The sequence below is a fragment of the Triturus cristatus genome, chromosome 2_2 (assembly GCF_964204655.1).
Source record: "Triturus cristatus chromosome 2_2, aTriCri1.1, whole genome shotgun sequence".
Classification (NCBI taxonomy): domain Eukaryota; kingdom Metazoa; phylum Chordata; class Amphibia; order Caudata; family Salamandridae; genus Triturus; species Triturus cristatus.
Genome location: NC_140582.1, coordinates 1086820997 through 1086839083, shown reverse-complemented (window position 1 = coordinate 1086839083; position 18087 = coordinate 1086820997). Strand labels below are relative to the sequence as shown.

At 46.0% G+C, this 18087-nt stretch overlaps 1 protein-coding gene across 2 annotated transcripts in view; it reads left to right on the top strand.

Annotated features, from left to right (window-relative positions):
• ST3GAL5 (ST3 beta-galactoside alpha-2,3-sialyltransferase 5) overlaps positions 1–18087 on the top strand; it is a 495924-nt gene that overhangs the window by 266275 nt on the left and 211562 nt on the right. The window lies entirely within an intron of this gene.

The following is an 18087-nucleotide window of genomic DNA, read 5'->3' as shown; positions in this document are numbered from 1 at the left end:
TATGCATGTACAGATTCTTGGTGAGTTCTGTCAATTTCTACCCAGTCAGTTTCTTTCGGAGGTACTTTATTTTTCAAAAAGGTAATTAATTACCTGATCATATTTTTTCATTACTTCCGGATCAGGGGCTCCCGCCTTAGGATCCCTAAGATACTCTTGCGTTGGCCAATCTATTGTAATTGTACATTCTGCCCATAAATCTGCAGGTACAATTATATCAAAAAGGCCGTTCAGATCCATCTACAACACCTTCGAAAGTTTGACAAACCTTTCTACCTGTCGATAACATTCAACTGGTTTTTCCCTTAACCTTGGAATATCATTGGTAAATGACAAAATATCCTGTCTAGTCCATGGAACATGCACATATCCACCTCCCAGAATTTCTCTCATGGGACATTCTGTTACCACTGACTCTTTTTCTCATACCAGGAAGGCTGAAAAAGCCTTATCTGTAGTTTCCTCTCTTTTTCTGAACCATCTACTCTTCCACCGATCCACATCACCCCATTTTCTTAGCAATGCGATCAGTTCTTTAATTTAGGTCAACCTCCCTGCAGTATTCAAGTTTTCAATATCGTTTTCGGAAAAATCTACCATATATGGCTTTTGCAATGACCTTATTTTCTCAAAATCAATTCCCCTTTCACTCGCTGTCTCTTCTAATTTTTCATGCAAAGTCCATGGTCTCCAAGTTATACTTTTGCAGAGGAACATTAACTCCTCATCTTGATATGCTTTTAATTTTTCATTGGGAATATTGCCTACGATTAACTCTTCTAATGTTACTTTTAATTTTGCTACATCTAAAGGTTGTGGTTCTGTATCTTTTCTCTGTAAACTCCTCAACCATTCACTTAATCCTTCCGATCTAGGTCCTACAGGAGTTGTCTCGGTTCTTATTTTATCTATTATTCTCTCGGGGGTTTCGGTTGCTGATTCTGTGGTCATAAGTGTCTTACTCGCCGGACTTTGATTTACAGTTACATTTTTAAGAGTACTTAATCCTGATGTTCCTGCCAGATTCTTCCATTCATTTCCTCCGGAACCACTCATTTCTGTCTTCTTTTGCCTATCACAATTATATGGGATTGTTAAACAATGCTCACTATCTTTTTGTTTATCAAAGACCGGTATCACCGGCCCTATAGTTACAGGCACGGTCGCTGCTTGCATATTCTTAGTTAATTCTCTAATTTTGTCCGTTAATTACAATGTAGTAAAAGCTAACTCTGCAGAATTTTCATTTCCAGTTCTAACGGGTTGTGGCATTTCAGAATCTTTAAATGGATTAATTTTTCCCAAATTTGGTGGCGTTTGCTCAATTTTTATTCATTACGGTTTCCTTTGCCGGTACACTCGGCGTCATTAACGTGGAATTCGGTTGATATGGAGGTGGGTTTATAAAACATGTCTTCCAGCACTTCATCTTCTGATTCACTCACTTCATATCTGTAACCTTCTGACCCTGTGTTATTTCTCTTTTCTGTACATTTCCTGCCACTCGTCTCTTCACCATTTCTCAGAGGAAACATACCATCGGTCATATTCGCATTCCGCCATCTTCTCATTCTGTCAGCATGACTTTCTTGACCACAATGTGTACCAAACATGTAATTATACCTTCTTCCACTCCGATGCCTTTCCCTTTCATACATCGCTTCTTCCCATTCAGTCAAAGCCTCGAATTGGGTATGTCTGAGTTTCGGTTCTAACCTCATCATCTTTTCTCTTAAATTTCGTAATACAGACAAACTAAATGAACCACTTTCTGGAAATGCTAGTACTCCATCCTCTTTGGTATACTTTGCCCAATTCTCCAACCAGATACATGTATGACAACCATATTTCGCCACCATAAAAAATGCAGACGATTTCGGTGGAGGAAGTATCTGTCCTTCCCTAGTCACAATCGGCTTATCTTTCTTAAATAGGTTTTTAATTTTCCCAAAAAATGATTTTTTTTCTTTCTCAGGTGGACCGTAGTACATCATTTTTATTTTTCAAAGTTCTTAATCAACTAAGCTTTGCAAATCACTTACTTCACGGCTTCTCTGTATTCTGTCCAATCCTGGGCGTCTACGTCACTCCTGGAATTCACCAATCCCAGCGCTACTCACACTAATCCTGGGCGTCTACGTCACTCCTGGAATTCACCAATCCCAGCGCGACTCACACTAACGCACCAATCCTGGGCATCTACGTTACTCCTGGAATTCACCAATCCCAGCGCGGTCTTTCTGACATCAGCCTTTCTCACTACTCCTGTTCTTGCTGACCCCTCTTTTACAAAAAAATATCGGCAATAACTTTTCTTTGCGTTTTCTTTAATCAAATCCATTAGTAACAACATAAACCATTTCCATTGCCTGTTTCGCTAAACCAAAGAGAGTTTGTTCGTTTATACAAGAATTCTGTATTTCCAGTAGGCAGCGCTTACCTCTACCCTACCACAGAGTTTTTCCCGCTACGCCGATAAAGTAGCACTTCCCTCTACCTACCCTTCTACCAAACAAAAGGCAAACTGTTTATCTGGGGATAAAACACATATGGAGACTACGCTGCTCCTGAGAATTAAGGCCAGAGTTTCACAAGAGAACCTATTGCTATTTCACTCACACACATTCATACGGAAAATGTCCCTAAAGATAACACACAACGATGTTACCACTTTGAAATCAGACCATGCACTGTGCGACTTCACTTGCCACACATTTCCCTCTGCCTGCATACAGGGCAACCAACTTCCTACTTCCTGGAAGTCTTTAAAACAATTGACAACATAAAACGCAACACGAACTCAACATAAAGTGTTAAACATAAATCAATAATCACCAAACCAATGCAATAAAACCATCAATCTGCTACCACGAAATCCGATCCAGCGCCAGGGGCAAATTTACATATTCTCCCTATGTCACAGATTCGTAATCACAACAACTCATCCATACACTCATTCATTGGTGGGGCCCATAACACCAACGTGCACTTGTCTCATTCGAATCCGTACACAGGAGGAAAAGGACTGGACATGTGGGTACCTTATTACCTATCAGGATTACATTTCTTTATATTATATACATGTGCAGCTATCCTTAAAATCAAGGCACTCCACCACTTGGTCGATGGACCAATTAGTTGGACTGGTTGATGGTGAATTAGAACCAGCTAAAGCACAATTAAAGCCTAGGAAAAATGTGGTTATTTCTGTTCTCAATTAAAGAAACAAACTAATTTCTTATTAATTCAAATTTTGTTTATCTAATAATAATTTTCTCTGCATTAGCATTTGGCACTTCAGGTCATAACATAAATTCAGTTTATTTCAAGGAGAAATCAAACCTTTGGTAAATAAGCATAGATTTAGAAAGTGCATTTAATAGTTACCAAATATCAAACGTTGGCGACCCTCTGAACAAATGGAGAATTATCCGAATTCTCTGCTACAATCTCCGGGATAAACTGTCTGACCCTCAGCAATGATCAAACCATCAGATGAAATAACTTCCCGAAACTCAAAGAAACCCAAGGTAAACCATGGAAATCTTCATCATCTCAACGTAGACCCAACGCCATGAAAGATCAGCCCAATGAACCAACCCCCCTTTGGCGGATGAGGGTATTTTATACCCTTTTCCTTCTTACTTCAGATCAACATGCAACAATTTAGGGGTAGAGAAATGTTCTGATTGGACAGTCCGGGGTCAATTTGCAATTCTTTCAAAAGGTTCCCAGGGTAAACTGGTTCTTCACGAGACTTGGCATAGCAAAGCGCAAATTTTATATTATTCGTTTGGTTCACAGGCGAAAGTTCCGAAAGTAACGTTTGGACGACAAGTAAGCATCCTTGTACAGGTCCTCCATTGTCCCCTTGGTGGTTCACACCATCCATCATTTGGCAACCCTCCACGCTCATATCCTTGACAAGGAACACGGTGTCGCAGAGCTGAGGTCACTTGGAGATCTCCAGAGCCATCCGATTCTGCGCAGAAGTCATCGCGCTCACATGACAGCGGCTTCATAGGACCTCCATTTTAAGTACTGCGGCCTAGTAGGCCTGAATGCCAACTTAAGCAAAACAGACATAACAATAATTAAAATATAGAATTGAAGATTCTAATGTTAATCCCACTCTAATCCCAATGTTTCCTATCCCTCCGGATTATCCGCAAGATCTCTCGTTTCTTCTCCTTTGATGTCCTTAAAATCATTATTTTAGCTATTGTTCTTTCTCGCTTGGACTATGCCAACTGTCTCTATGTGGGAATCCCCGCCTGTGAGCTGCGGCGCCTTCAGGCCATTCAGAATCGGGCGGCTCGCCTTATTCACCAACTCCCCAAATTTCATCACTCTTTTCCCCTTCTCAAATCCCTTCATTGGCTTCCTATCCTGCATCGCACCCTCTTTAAATTGGGATGCATAGTTTTCATGGCTCGCGCTCGCACCGCCCCTCTCTTTATCAACTCGATGATCACCCACTATACTCCCAGTCGCACTCTCCGCTCCTCCAGCCAGGCTCTTCTCACCGTCCCTCTTTTCCGCAAAACTAGAACAGGCGGTACTAGGTTTTCTGTTCTCGCCCCCCGTTTCTGGAACGATCTTCCTTTCTACATAAGATCTATTGCCACCTACTCTCATTTCAGGAAGGCACTTAAGACTCACCTGTTCACCCAGGTGTTTTCCTCACACTAACCCCCCTCGCCTTCCCCTCTGCTCCACGTAACCTACTAGCGCCAGGAAACCGCTTGGTCACAGTGCGCTCTATAAATGCTTTCAACTTCAACTTCAATGTATATTAGTATTTACCTAGCTTGTAGCTACATTTAAAGCAATAATACTCACCATTCTGTAGTACTGAAAGCACAAACCATCACAAAAGCCACATAAATCATGCAATTTTCTATTTCACCACAATCTAAATTTAGTTTGCGTACCATAGTTAATTAATTTGTTGTTCTGCCATGCAATTATCATTTTAGTCCCACATGTAGCTTGTGTTTATCAAGGTGTAAATGTTGGTTAATAATATCTCACTTTAACCTAATTAGTACGAGTTAATTTTAGAATGATTACGTAATTAATTTCATGCAAAAATAGAGGAGGTATACAAAATTTTGTTTTACCTGCTCCATCACTTCCAAAATCCTAAAGTCTCCTCATCTCTTTGCAAGATGTGGCTAACCCTCACTTTCATTCATCCTAAGCAAGACATGAGGTTTGTTAAGCAGTTCTGGGAACACGGCGGCTGACGTGAGGATGTTAGCCTAGTGGTTTGAACCAAATCATGGCCGACCCTGTAAACTTCAAGGCAGACGGTCGAGTTTATTTTGAAAGTTTTATAGAGCACGAACAAGACCCTTGCGGTATCAGAGCGCTTAACAGTAAATATAGTTCTTTATACATTAATAAAAGGCAAATTGTAACATATATACAAAAACATGTTGAAAAGCAAAGTGGTAAGGTACATCAGGACGCTATCCCCTTGCATCAGGAGACAGGAAGATGGAATGTCAAGATTGCTTAGAGGGTCCCTTGTCATAGTAAGGGTAATGGCGACAGTATAGTAGTTCACAATATATCTTTGGACCGTACTCGGGTGAATTTGGCCATGAGAATCGATTTTACTTCCTTTTTGAAGGAGACAATAGAGGGGTTAAGTCTGGTATCGGGTGGTAAAGCATTCCAAATTCTGGGCACCATCCCTGAGAAGGTACGGTTATATGTTTTTTTCTTGTTGAATCTCTGTGGTTTTAGTAATACGTTTTCCGCACTTCTGGAAGATCTGAGCCCACCAGAGATCGTCAGCTTCTGTGCTAGATATCTGGGTACTTTGTGGTGCATGGCTTTATGCGTCATACACGCTATCTTCAAATGAATTCTGGCTTCCAGGGGTAGCCAATTCAGGGATTTGAGGTCCGGGGAAATGTGTAGATTTCTTTTAGAACCAGTGATGAGTCTCGCTGCGGCATTGATTGAGGGTCTTAGTGGTGCCGTTGTTGCTTTGAGTAGGCCGCAAAGAGAGACACTTCCGTACTTCACTCTGGGGATAACTAGTGCTTGTACTGCTTGCTTGAAGTCATTGATTGGCAGGAAGGGTTTCAGCTTCCTCAGTGTATTTATCTGGAAATTAGCTCCCTTTGTAGTGTTGCTGATGTGTTTTTGCATATTGAGGTTACTGTCAAGAGTTATTCCCAGTGATTTCGCTGAGTCAACGATGATTGGTTGAACGTTGAATGCCGTAAGGTGTTTTATCCAATCTTGCATTATGGGGACTTGGGCGGGTGGAGCTATTAGCAGGAATTCGGTTTTTAGGTGATTTAATTTGAAATGGTTTTTTGCCAGCCATATCTGGGTATTCCTAAGCGTTGTGTTGAGCAGTTTGATGTCTTCTAAGGTGTGGATCTTGAGGTATAATTTTGTGTCGTCAGCGTACATGTGGTATTGCACGTTAGATGCTTGAAGAATTTCGGTGAGGGGTTCCATGAATGGGTTAAACAATATCGGGGATAAAGAGGACCCTTGCGGTACTCCTAATGTTACTGGGACGGGTTTGGACATGGTGTTGTTGACCCTGAATTGTTGTGTTCGATTATGGAGAAATTAGGTAAACCAATTTAGCACTGAACCTGATAATCCCATTCTATGCTTCAGAAGATCTAACAGGTTCTCGTGTTTGACCGTATCAAAGGCTGAGGAGAGGTCTAGCAGGATGAGTAGGCAGGATCCATTCTGAGCAAGGATTTGTAGCGTGTCATCAATTATATGTGTCATGGCTGATTCAGTACTGTGACCTGCTCGGAAGCCTGATTGGTGTTTGTTAAGAAGGTCAAAGTGGTCCATATGCCTTGTCAGTTGGAGGTGTACACATTTTTCCAAAAGATTGGCCAGGGTAGGGATGTTGGAAATAGGGAGATAGTTGTTTAGGTCCGTAGGGTCGGCCGTGGGTTTCTTTAGAATGGGTGAGACCTGTCCAACTTTGAGGGTGTCCGGAATGCAACCTTGTTAAAGTGAACTGTTTATGACCTTTGTCCAGAGAGGCAGAAGTAGTGGAGTTAAGTTTTTAACAGCGTTAGCGGGTAGAGGATCGGAGAAGTGATTGGCAGGGTTCATGGAACAAAGTATTTTGCCTATGGCTTCTTCGGAGTAAGTCGAAAAGGATGACCAGTCGGTGTCGTTTTTTAGGTTAAGCTTTGATGGGAAATGGTATGGTGCAATTGGCATTACTGGGGAGGTCTTTGTGTGTGGTCCCGTGTGTAAGATTAGATCGTTGAGGAGGTCAGTCTTGATATTGTCTGTCTTCAGAGTGAAGAAGGCAGATAATTCTTCACAGTTGGGTTGCGGGCAAGCTATGTGTTGTAGACGTTGAGGTGTGTCCTTAGATTGGGTTTTGATTAGTTCAAAGAGTTTTTTGGGACGATTTCTTGCGTGGTTGTTTGTAGTTGTAGTTATTTGTAGCTGTGAGCCAAGTCCCCCTCCCGAGATATTACAGTGGCCCAGCACTCTGAAGCACAAACTGCGACATAGGATTACACTATTTACGTACAACGAAGAGCTTAACCCCTTCGGCGCTCATGACGGAACGGTTCCGTCATGAGCGTCGGTTGGGCTGTGCTCATGACGGAACCGTTCCGTCATGAGCCCGCCCGCGCAACGAACCTTCAGCGTGGCGCGGGAATCCGCGCCGCGCTGAAGGGGTTAATGTACTCCTAGCAGTTTATTATTTAGTTATAACCATGTTGATGATTCCCCTGTGGCTTTAATTAGATAGTCAAGCTAAATCTTGGTAAAACAAAGGTTTTAGTTGAAGCAGTGGAGGTTAATATTAAGACAAGCTGGACGGTGCGTAAGATGGACAGGGCTATGACAACTGCCAACTGTTGCAACATCAAAGTTGTACTTTAGTTTGGATTTCAGAGATCTTACAAAGCGGCTTTATGCCTTGATCAAGTCATAAGTTAGAGGATGCATCTTACACTTCGGGTCCCCAAGATAAATGATGTATCTTCCTCTTACTGGCATTTTCCACAGCACTAGTCTCCAATGCCAGTCTTCTCTTGTTAACCTAAATTGCCGTAGCTAGGAACGCCCTCGCATCGTAGATCGACTTTGAGTCACTTTACAATGCAGAGTAGGTGTAGAGCGTTAAAGACTCCACATCATCGTAGCGTACACCTGTGATTAGTGTAAGCTCTAAATGGTGGTATTACTTTGACTCTGAAAAACCTTGTATAGTTGTCAGTTTCCTGATTTCTTCTGGGAGCTTATTTCATAATTTAGCACCCGAAAAATCTACACCCCAAGTTTTCCTCTGCCAAACCGTAGCAGAGCTAAGATGGCTTCATTTTGTTTCAAAGAACTCTGGGTTATAGTTATAACATCTTTCAAGTAAGCAGTGGCTGCTGAACCACACAGTGCTGGGCAAATGGATTCCTTAATGTAACCCACTCCTCTATTGACGGCCAGAGCAACTGCCTCAAAAATGGGGCTCTTTTAACCCGGTCCTCCCTGGCAGCCAGTGCAACTGCCTCAAAATTGAACTGTTAAACCTGTGACTTTACTGACAACCAGCACAACTGCCTCAAAAATGGAACTGTTAAACCTGCTCCTCCACTGGCAGCCAGTGCAACTGCCTCAAAAACTGTAGCTTTTAACCTTGCGCCTCCATTGGGAACCAGTGCAACTGCCTCAAAAATGGATCTGTTAACCCTGCGCCTCCACTGGCAACCAGTGCAACTGCCTCAAAAATTGGGGCCGTGGGAGACCTAGCTGAAGTCGCCCCTCTCTGCGAATATCTTGCTTCTGAATTACTTAAAGTCAATGGCATTTTCCCTTGGACACACCAGTGTACAGTGGGGTAGAGTAGTTCCATGTTGGTGCTTTTAAGTGCCCAAAATACCGTTGCTAAATGGGGCAAAATAAACAACTCGTGTCATCTGCGTGGCTGTGAAATAGCTGACCCGTCTGCAGAATCATCCATACATGCACATTAAACAGTGACGATGTCGGACAGATTCTCTGGGCAACAACACCTCCACATTTAACCAGCCTGATTGAAGTCACCGTATGATAATGCAGGCGCTTTCATTGTTCAGAGAGGAGGCCAACTATCGCCTTCCGCACCCAGGCAGGCCGCGATCTCTCATTGATGCGAACAAACCCTGTATCGGGGATGCCAAATGCTGCAACATATCTCCCTCTGCTTCCAGCAAGTGAATTTGCCATTCCTGTAAGTTTGACTCTGCACCTCTTGTGATGCAAAATGGCCAAACTATAACCCGATTGGATTGGTTGCCACCACACACTGCACAAAGTTAAGATGGAATAGACTGGTTGTAATAGTGCTGTGTGAGAAGAGGGGCTCAGTTATCCAACAAGTATCAAACGGCAGAGTCTGACCAAGTATAGTACAATACCTTTGATAGGAGTGCTCTCCAAGATCTGTGATGTTTGCTGCCGCCTTGATTAAACCTAGATTAAAATCACGCAATGTTAACAAACTGCTAAGCAGCCCCAACCGGCATCTGAAATTCAATGCGTGCTATTTATTTCATAGTTGTCCACATGCCAAGGTGAGTGGAAAATGCCCATCTCCAAGACTTTCTAGTATGATTGAGAGGAAATGTGTCCTCACCATGCTGAAACGAGTCAATGTTTTAAAAGCATGAACTGTTATGGTGTATACGGCTACTCTGCTGCTTCTTGCTAATCCTGCTCTCCTTCAACAACACACATGCTTCTAGCTCCGCTGAAGAAAGGGCTGGGCGGAGAGCTCATCCTGCCAGGCTTCTAGTATGGCAGGCACATCCTTTTGTGTTTCAAAACCTAGTGTTGAGCTCTATTGCACCCTTTGACAACGACTTACTATTTATAAGACTCGGTGCATCACCTTAGCATATGCAGTACCAACACAGGAGTGTCTGGATGCGGTGGCAACAGTACCTGCATCTCTTTTCCCTCCACTCCACCTCAGTCAGCCCACAGTCAGAACTTACAGCTGGTGGGCCAGACTCTAAGGGTGTTATAGTAGGCACGGCTTAGGCTGCTGCTGGTCTATCTCGGACTGTCTGTGGTTTATCAGACTCTTTTGGGCCAGAGTCTAAGGGTGTTGACAGTAGGGCCAGCGTAGGCTGCTGCGGGTCCATCCCTGACTATCTGTGGTTTACCAGAGTCTAGTGGGACAGAGTCTAAAGGTGTGTACATTAGGCCCAGCGTAGGCTGCTGCGAGTATCTCATACTGTCTGTGGTTTACCAGACACAGAGGAGTGTAATAACCTAGACCAGACTCCGTGAATGACACAGGATCAGAGGATTCATTGTCTCAAGGCTGTCTCCACAGACCCGCACAGAACAATATGACATGTCCTCCCAGACCATGCAAGTTCACCTTTGCAGACCTAAAGTAAATATTTAACTAGTACGGACAATATTTTGGCTAAATTGACTGGAACATGCAGCTTCCTTCAGATTGGAATTGAACTTGACGAAAGCAGGTTACAGACAGCAGTGTACTGTTGCCACGTGACCTGATCTGAAGAGACTGAGCCAGAGAGGTTCCCCAGTGTTGTGCCAGAGGCATCACCCTACTTTCAGCACCATAGAGTTTTGAGGATTGTTGTATAGTGATCTAGTTGGTAAGTTGCATGTAGAACCCTTGCGAAACCCCCTCACTTCTCTGCCCCTGTGCTTCCTCGTCTGCCTCCGTAGTACCTAAATAAATTCCTTCAAGGTCCTTCGACATCACACGCACGGTCTTCTGCATTCTACATTCCTCCACTGAAACCTAAGAAGAGTCCAACTTCAGTCGCTAGTCACCAGCTACACCACCACTTTGAGAACTTGCTTCCGCAAAACCAGCAAAGGAAAATGTGTGCTCCTTTCTTGGCAGCATCCAAGGGCCCATCAACCTTCATGTTCTCACAGGTGATGAAACCTGGCTTGTTGCAATGAATGCATGCACACTCGTCTCTGCTGGCGTATAACTAGGGTAGTCCTGTGACTCACACAGCCAGCAGCGAAATAACCTCTCACGCATGCACCAGATTCGGGACGAGATGTGGCCTAACCGTCAAAGCTGCCGACTTCAGAACTGGGGAACAAGGTTTGAGTCCTGGCATTTACTCATTATCATGTGAATAGGGGGAAATCACTTAATCTTTCTGTGCCTACAAAACAAGTGTGACCTTCTGTCGAGTTTGTTCTGTATAAAACTGCAAAAATAAATAAAAAGTACATTTTAAAAAGTTAATAAAGTGTGGTGTGGTTTCTGATACCACACTGTCATCCTCCAGCTTACCAACACCACTTAAACTGAAAGCTATTTACAATAGGAATGATCTTTGTGACTGAAACCTGCATACCCTAGTACCTGTAGAGGACCATCTGGCTACTACAATACATTGTGGCCGCACCACAACCTGAGGACCAGGCATGGTCCAATTGGATAAATAAAGGGTGGAGCTATCACTATCACTGCGGCTCTGCTTGCAGTTCTTTAGCGCGCTATAGATCTGCATCCCTGGGGCTGGTGAAGGTCACCACATTGGCGACGAGGACGGTCTCTACCCCACTGGTGCTGTTCCCGCAGCCCCACCTGCAGTGGTGAGGGTGCCATCTGGGCCGTTTACAGCGCAGTGCCCAGAGCGGCCTTGGGAGGCCTGCGGTCGAGCCTCTGCCTCTGCTACGTCTACTGCTCCAGCTGGGGGAGCCACCCTGCTGCCTACTGTCCCTTTAGTGCTTTATCAGCAGTGCCATCATCCCACCTGCTGCAAGTGAGTAGAGCTCCCTTGTGGGCCTCTGCACCGCTGTCAATACGAGGCAGCGTCAACTGCTGGCGCATGTTTGCCATCCATGTCAGTGCGTGTCCGAGAGAGAGGAGGGACTGACCTGGGTTGTGGGCGCGCCCCTGAGGTCAGAAGAATTGACTACTGCCTTGCCTGGCTGGGAAAGCATTTAGACGACAACCTAAAGGGTGTATGATCAGTGGGCCCGAAAGCTGCCTCCTGAACTTGCCATGTGCTGGAAGTGAGGTGCCCATCAGTGTCACCACTGTCACTAGTTAAGACATTCTGTGAGGGGAGTGCCGTCAGAGAAGACACCAATGTCGAATCAGCATAGTGGATATCTGCATTGCAGCCTAGGACCCAATAGCTTGGGGCGGCCTCCTTCCGCAGGGCGAAGTTAGCATGATGTACGGGCAGCAGCAGAACCTTGCTCCAATTTCGCCCAATCCCCATACCCACTCGTCAGTCACTGCATTGTCGCCATTGAGCGAGCTAGTGGACCTGGCAATAGCTGTGCCACAGTGGCGCTCCTGGGTCGAAAGCTGCAACATTACTTCTGCGTCTCTCAGGAAATGGATGGGGTGGTAAAGAGATCGGTGTTGCATCACTTTGGAGGGGCGGAACGAAACCTCTTTTTTTAAAACCTACCCACCACAGATGGTGAATCGAACGTTGACGCCGCCGTTGAGGCCTTTACCCAGCATTTAGACACTCAGCTTAACCCAGACTACGAGCTGTTTAAACTGCGACAAGCTCAACAAACGTAGGATGAGTCTGTGGACGTTTTCTACGCCATGTTTCAGGTAACTAGCAAGCTTGTACGTCCACATTGAACAACCGGAGAGATCCGGGCGCCGTTGATACAGGGTTGCAAGAAGGCAGTCCAACGATGATTCATTTTACACCAGCTAGGAATCACTCTGAATGCCATCCTATCCTGCCATTGTTGCATGACCTGGCAAACGGCAGAGCCAATGAAATGGACATGGATTTGGCGAAAGGGTCAACCCCACCTGAGGCTACTTGCATTATGAAGGTAAAGGAAGAGCAAGTGGACGCCACCCAAAGACAACCCGCTCGGGCTGAGAGCAACCCTGCGACAGTTGTCAATCGCTGAGGAGGAGCCCGAGAGACAGTTATCGGGTGCAAACCAAGATTAAATCCTGAGCTCGGCAATGACCGAGATAGCAAGGTATTAACCATATCCTTTGCTGGCAAAGAAGGCAACCTGAAAATGCCCACCACCCAAGTGCACCGTGGAGATCGGAGGCACCTTTGTGAGGGCCCTAGTGGGCACTGGAGCCTCAGTTAACCTAATGGACACCACCCAGCTCAACATGATATCTCCACGCCCCAAGCTGGCTCCCACCATAGCGAGAATTTACACCTATGGTGGCAAGGATCCACAGCTGCTGGTAGGAGTAGTGGTAGTGGTGAGCGACAGGACGGTTGACACTGGCCCATTTCCATGTCACGGAAGGCGACACCAGCAACCTCCTGGGCTGACGCACAGCTGAAGACCTGGGTCTCGTCTTCTTCACAGGGAAGATCCATGAGTCGTACGCCACTGTCATCATGCAGGAGCTTCCCCAGATCTTCGAAGGACTAGGACAGCTGAAGAACACCAAAAACGTGGCTGCACATTGATGAGACCTTGAGGCACACGGTGCTGCACCACTAGATGGTACCCTTCTAGCTGTGGCTGCTGGTGGATTAGGAGCTGCGGAATCTGCAGCAACAAGGAGATTGAGAAAGTCACCAATCCAGACACGTTAGGTCTCACCCCTGGTAATTGCGCCCAAAGGCAAGCAACTTGGGGCCTTTCGGCTGTGGGGTAATTTTACTTCCAAGTAAGGCCAGTCAGTGTGAACGGCACATCACCCCTACTGTGAATGACATTGTGGCAGACTTGAATGACGCGCAGTGGTTTACTAAACTTGACCACAATGCCGGCTACCACCAGCTGGAGCTGGAACTAGCCAGTTGCTGTACAATGACGTTCTCAAACCACATGGTCCTTAGGCATATCCTCTGCAGCTGAGGTGTTTCAAAACACATCAGTGAAACCCTCTCTGGCCTTGTAGGAGTTATAAACATCAGTGACGACATCCTGATCTTCTCAGACCCTCTTAAGGAATATTGTGTGGCTCAGGGTAATGCTGCAGCATCTGGCAGACTGGACTGACGCTACCCAAGAAGAAATGGTCGATTTATAAAGGCTTGATCGACGAGTTTGAGTGCGTGTTCTAGTGGGGAAGGGCTGTGAGTGGACCCAAGCAAAGTGGAAGCACTACAGAAGGATTTCAGCCCCCGGTCAGCCACAGAAGTGAGGAGCTTTCTCGGGATGGTGACTTACTGTGGTCATTTAATTTCGAACTAGGCCACCCTGTCTAAATCCTGAGAGCCCTGACAAGGACTGATGCCACGTGGGAGTGGATTGCACACAAGGACAGGGCTTTTTGCCTAGTGAAGCATGCACTTCTGGACAACGCCACCATGACCTACTTCAACCGGAGATACCAGACGTAACTTGTGGTGGATGTTAGCCCAATGAAGTTAGGGGCAGTTTCTTGCAGAAAATGAGAGGGTTCGTGGGTCCCCATCACATATTCCAGCAGAGCATTCTCAGACACTGAGGCTTGATATATGCTCAGAAAGAACAAGAAGCTATAGCTATCAGATTGGCCTGCTGCCAATTCCATCTGTATTCATGCGGACAGCAATTCAAGATCCTTACTGATCACAAGCCGCTTGTCCTGCTCTTCGTGGGAACATCTCCTGTGCCCCTCCCAGCATCAAACGGTGGGCAGTGCACCTGCAGCCATATTCATTTGAAGTAGCATATTGCCCTGGAGTGAACAACCCGGCGGATTATCTGCCATGCCACCCTCCAGCATAGCCGAACAACAGCGAGGAGGGGGGAAGGATGAAGGCGCTGAAGAGTTTTAACACATGGTCGTGCTGGAAGCGTGCCTCCAAGCCCTTCCGGTTGGGGGAGGCCAAGGAGTCGACCATGACAGACACTAGCCTGTCCAAGGCCAAGGAGGCGCTTTTTTGGAAGAAGTGGCAGAACTTCCTAGATTTTGCTAACTCCCATGGAACAAACGATGATGACCAAACTATGGAGGGTCAAGGATGAACTGAACACCAGCAGTAATGGGCTGCTTCTGTGAGGGAGACGCATCATGATACCTCGGTGTCTCTGGGCCAAGGTCATCGACCTGGCTCATCAAGGCTACCAGGGGGTGTCGAAAACCAAGGCAAGACTACGAAACAAAGTCTGGTTCCCTGGAATGGACACCATGGTGGAAGAAAAGGTGCGGTTTGCCACTCGTGCATAGTCACCAACAGAGAACCACGATCTGTCCTAATTATCACCGAAGAGCCTTGCTTGATACCTTAGACCAGACTCCGCATGGTCTTTGGGAACTGCCCAGGCGGCCGACTTACAGGGGTGATTGTGGCCAGCCACACAAGGTATCCGGTAGTTGAGCTGGTACAGTCCACCATCTTCTCTAAGGTGAAGCCGGTCCTAGCAAAAGTCTGGCTTGCTAGGACTCCCGGAGGAGTAGAAACCCGACAATGGGCCCCATTCCAAGGGGAGGAATTCCAGGAGTACCCTTTGTCGCTTAACATCAAGCACCAGAAAGGGACTCCACAATGGCCTCAAGCCAATGGGGAGGCAGAGCGCTTTATGCACATGTTGAACTGAGCATTTTGCATAAGGGTGGGACAGGGTGAAAATGCGGAGTGCTGCCTCCACCAATTCCTGCGGGCATATCAGCAGCCTCCACACAGAACCATGAACTGTGCACCCATAGATTTGCTGCAGCGGCGTCCTACCAGAGACCGCATCCCAGCAGGGCCCACCTGGCAGCCAGCGCCCCTTGACGTGGAAGCAGCTCAAGAGAAACGTAGGAGCACAAACAACCGTGCTAGTCAGATTGCCCCTTCATTTGTCTGTGGGCGATCAGGTCGTCATACAGGTCCGCCACCATGGATGGCATTTCCCATGAGTCTGACAGAGTCACACGACAGACACCAGTAGAGGGTCCTGCTGTGTATGCGTCTCTGGAGTTGGTAGAGTCGCATTATACAAAGAAGACTTAGGATCACCGAAACCTCTGACTAAGACAAACTGAGTTTGGTTGGTCCATTTATTACACTTATAATTTTCGATATTATATACTATCTAAGCAGAGTGACTTGATATTAAGGTCTTGATGAATGCTCCGAACTAAATTTTGTCAGCTTGGGCAGAAACATGTTGACCAATGCACGGGGTATATATCTATAACCCTGTATCCTGTTACCTTTTTAACCCTATCCAGTGGGACATTTGAATAAAGTTGAGTAGTACCCTCTGAGGTAGTTTTAAATTCAAAATTTCTTTAATTACAATTCTTTTGCACTCTGCTCCCCACTCGCACCCTTGAGGTATAAAAACACTTACATGCTAGGTTAAAACGCTCCTGCTCCTTCCCAAGGGGCAAGTTGAAGCCCACACTGGGTAACTTGCGGTCCCAGTGTGCTTGGAGGAACCCAATGATGAAGCATGACACCTTCGGTGAGTGAGGGCTTTCGTCCATTAACAGGCAATGCCCCCGTACATATACACACACATATACAATTAATTTACTATCCTTTATTCAGTGTAAGTTATATTGATTTGGAATTAATAGAGGATAGGTAACACTGGCATCGTCTTATAGGTGTTACAATGTTCCATTAGACCCCCTCGTGTGAGCAATATTATGGAATTTCCCTACGCCTTTTGAAAAGGAAATGTTGTACGTTATGAACGTTCCGGGAACCATGGTCACTGTCCAGCGGGGCCACACTACAGTCCTGGTTCAAATAAGCAACGGCCCCGCCCAAGAAGTAGGGTGACGGCCAGGAAAAACTGGGGGAGATGTTGTCCGGCGAACCTGGAACACCCAGACCCCTGGAAGGTGGTGCCCTAGGCCGCCTCTACAGTCCAGGGGCACACCAGTGGCTGGTGGTGCTACTTCCTTAGGGGATCCTCAGCACCCAAACTGGGCCGGCCTTCGGTCACCCCACCGAGAGGTGTGAGAGATGATGGAGGTCGGAGCCAGAGGTATGGTCTCTGCCCTAATCCAGCCCCGGGTCAGATGCTTCGAGACGATGTAGGCATGATGTAAATAATTAATTTTCAGTTGAAAGAGATGTAGAGTGCCCCCCAGTTTCTGCAATACATTGTGGCCGTACCATACCTCGAACACTATTTACAATATGAATGATCTTCGTGACTGAAGCCCACAGAAACTCACACCCACGGGCACTTGGCGTACACCAAACCAATATGAAATGAGACCCTCATCGTCAGTCACATCTGTGCTACCCCATCGCACAAGCCCCCAAGCCTGCTTATTCAGGTACCTGTAGAGCAGGGGCATAGGGACCCCTCGCCCCCCCCCCTCACTGTATCAGTTTAAGCTGGGTTTCCCACTGGGCTGGATAAGCTGGTGAACTGGGTTCTTATAAACATTCATTAATTGTTTATCGGTGTCTTATGTCTGCAGACAAAATGCTTATAAATAGTACTGCTTTCAAGTACCATGAGAGAGGGCTGTGAGCTTTCAGATGGCATGCTCATGGAAGGGAACACAAAGATAAAAGGTGAAGAGTAGAAAATGCAGAAAGAGGAACACATTGGAGAACAATCAGCATGACAGGAAGATATGAAAGAAAAGGTGAGGATGAGAGAAAAAAGATGGGTAGGTACAAAGGGGAAAAAGAACGGAAGGAAGGAAACGTAAAGAGAAAGATAGAAGAACGGTGAAAGGTAGGATGAAAGGTTAAATGAAGGACTGGATGGAGTAAGGATTGACTGGGGAAAGCGTGCATGGATGGGAGTATTAAAGAATGCACACATGAAGAAGAATGAATGGGTGGATGGTTAAGATAGATGGATTGGTGAAAAGATGGATGGGGCAATGGGTGGATATATGTATAGGTGAACGAATGGACAGATGGATGGCTGAATGGAATAGTTAGAAGGATAAATGGGTGGATACCTGGAAGGCGATGAAAGGAACTCTTCTTAGGAAGCTTGCATTAACTCGCTTCGCGCGCTCGGTTTGATTTGAGATATGTTTAACGTGGGGGTATTTTACTGGCTGCTCCCTTGCTGTAGACTAGAGTGCCACCCGACGTGTACAATACATTCTGGCTGGGCGCTTTCCGAGGGGAAATATAAAGAGTGGAGCGGCTGCTTGTGGCTACACAGTCCCACTACACTTTCACTGCTGGCGTCGCGTGCAGTCATTTAGCCGCTACCGTTCCG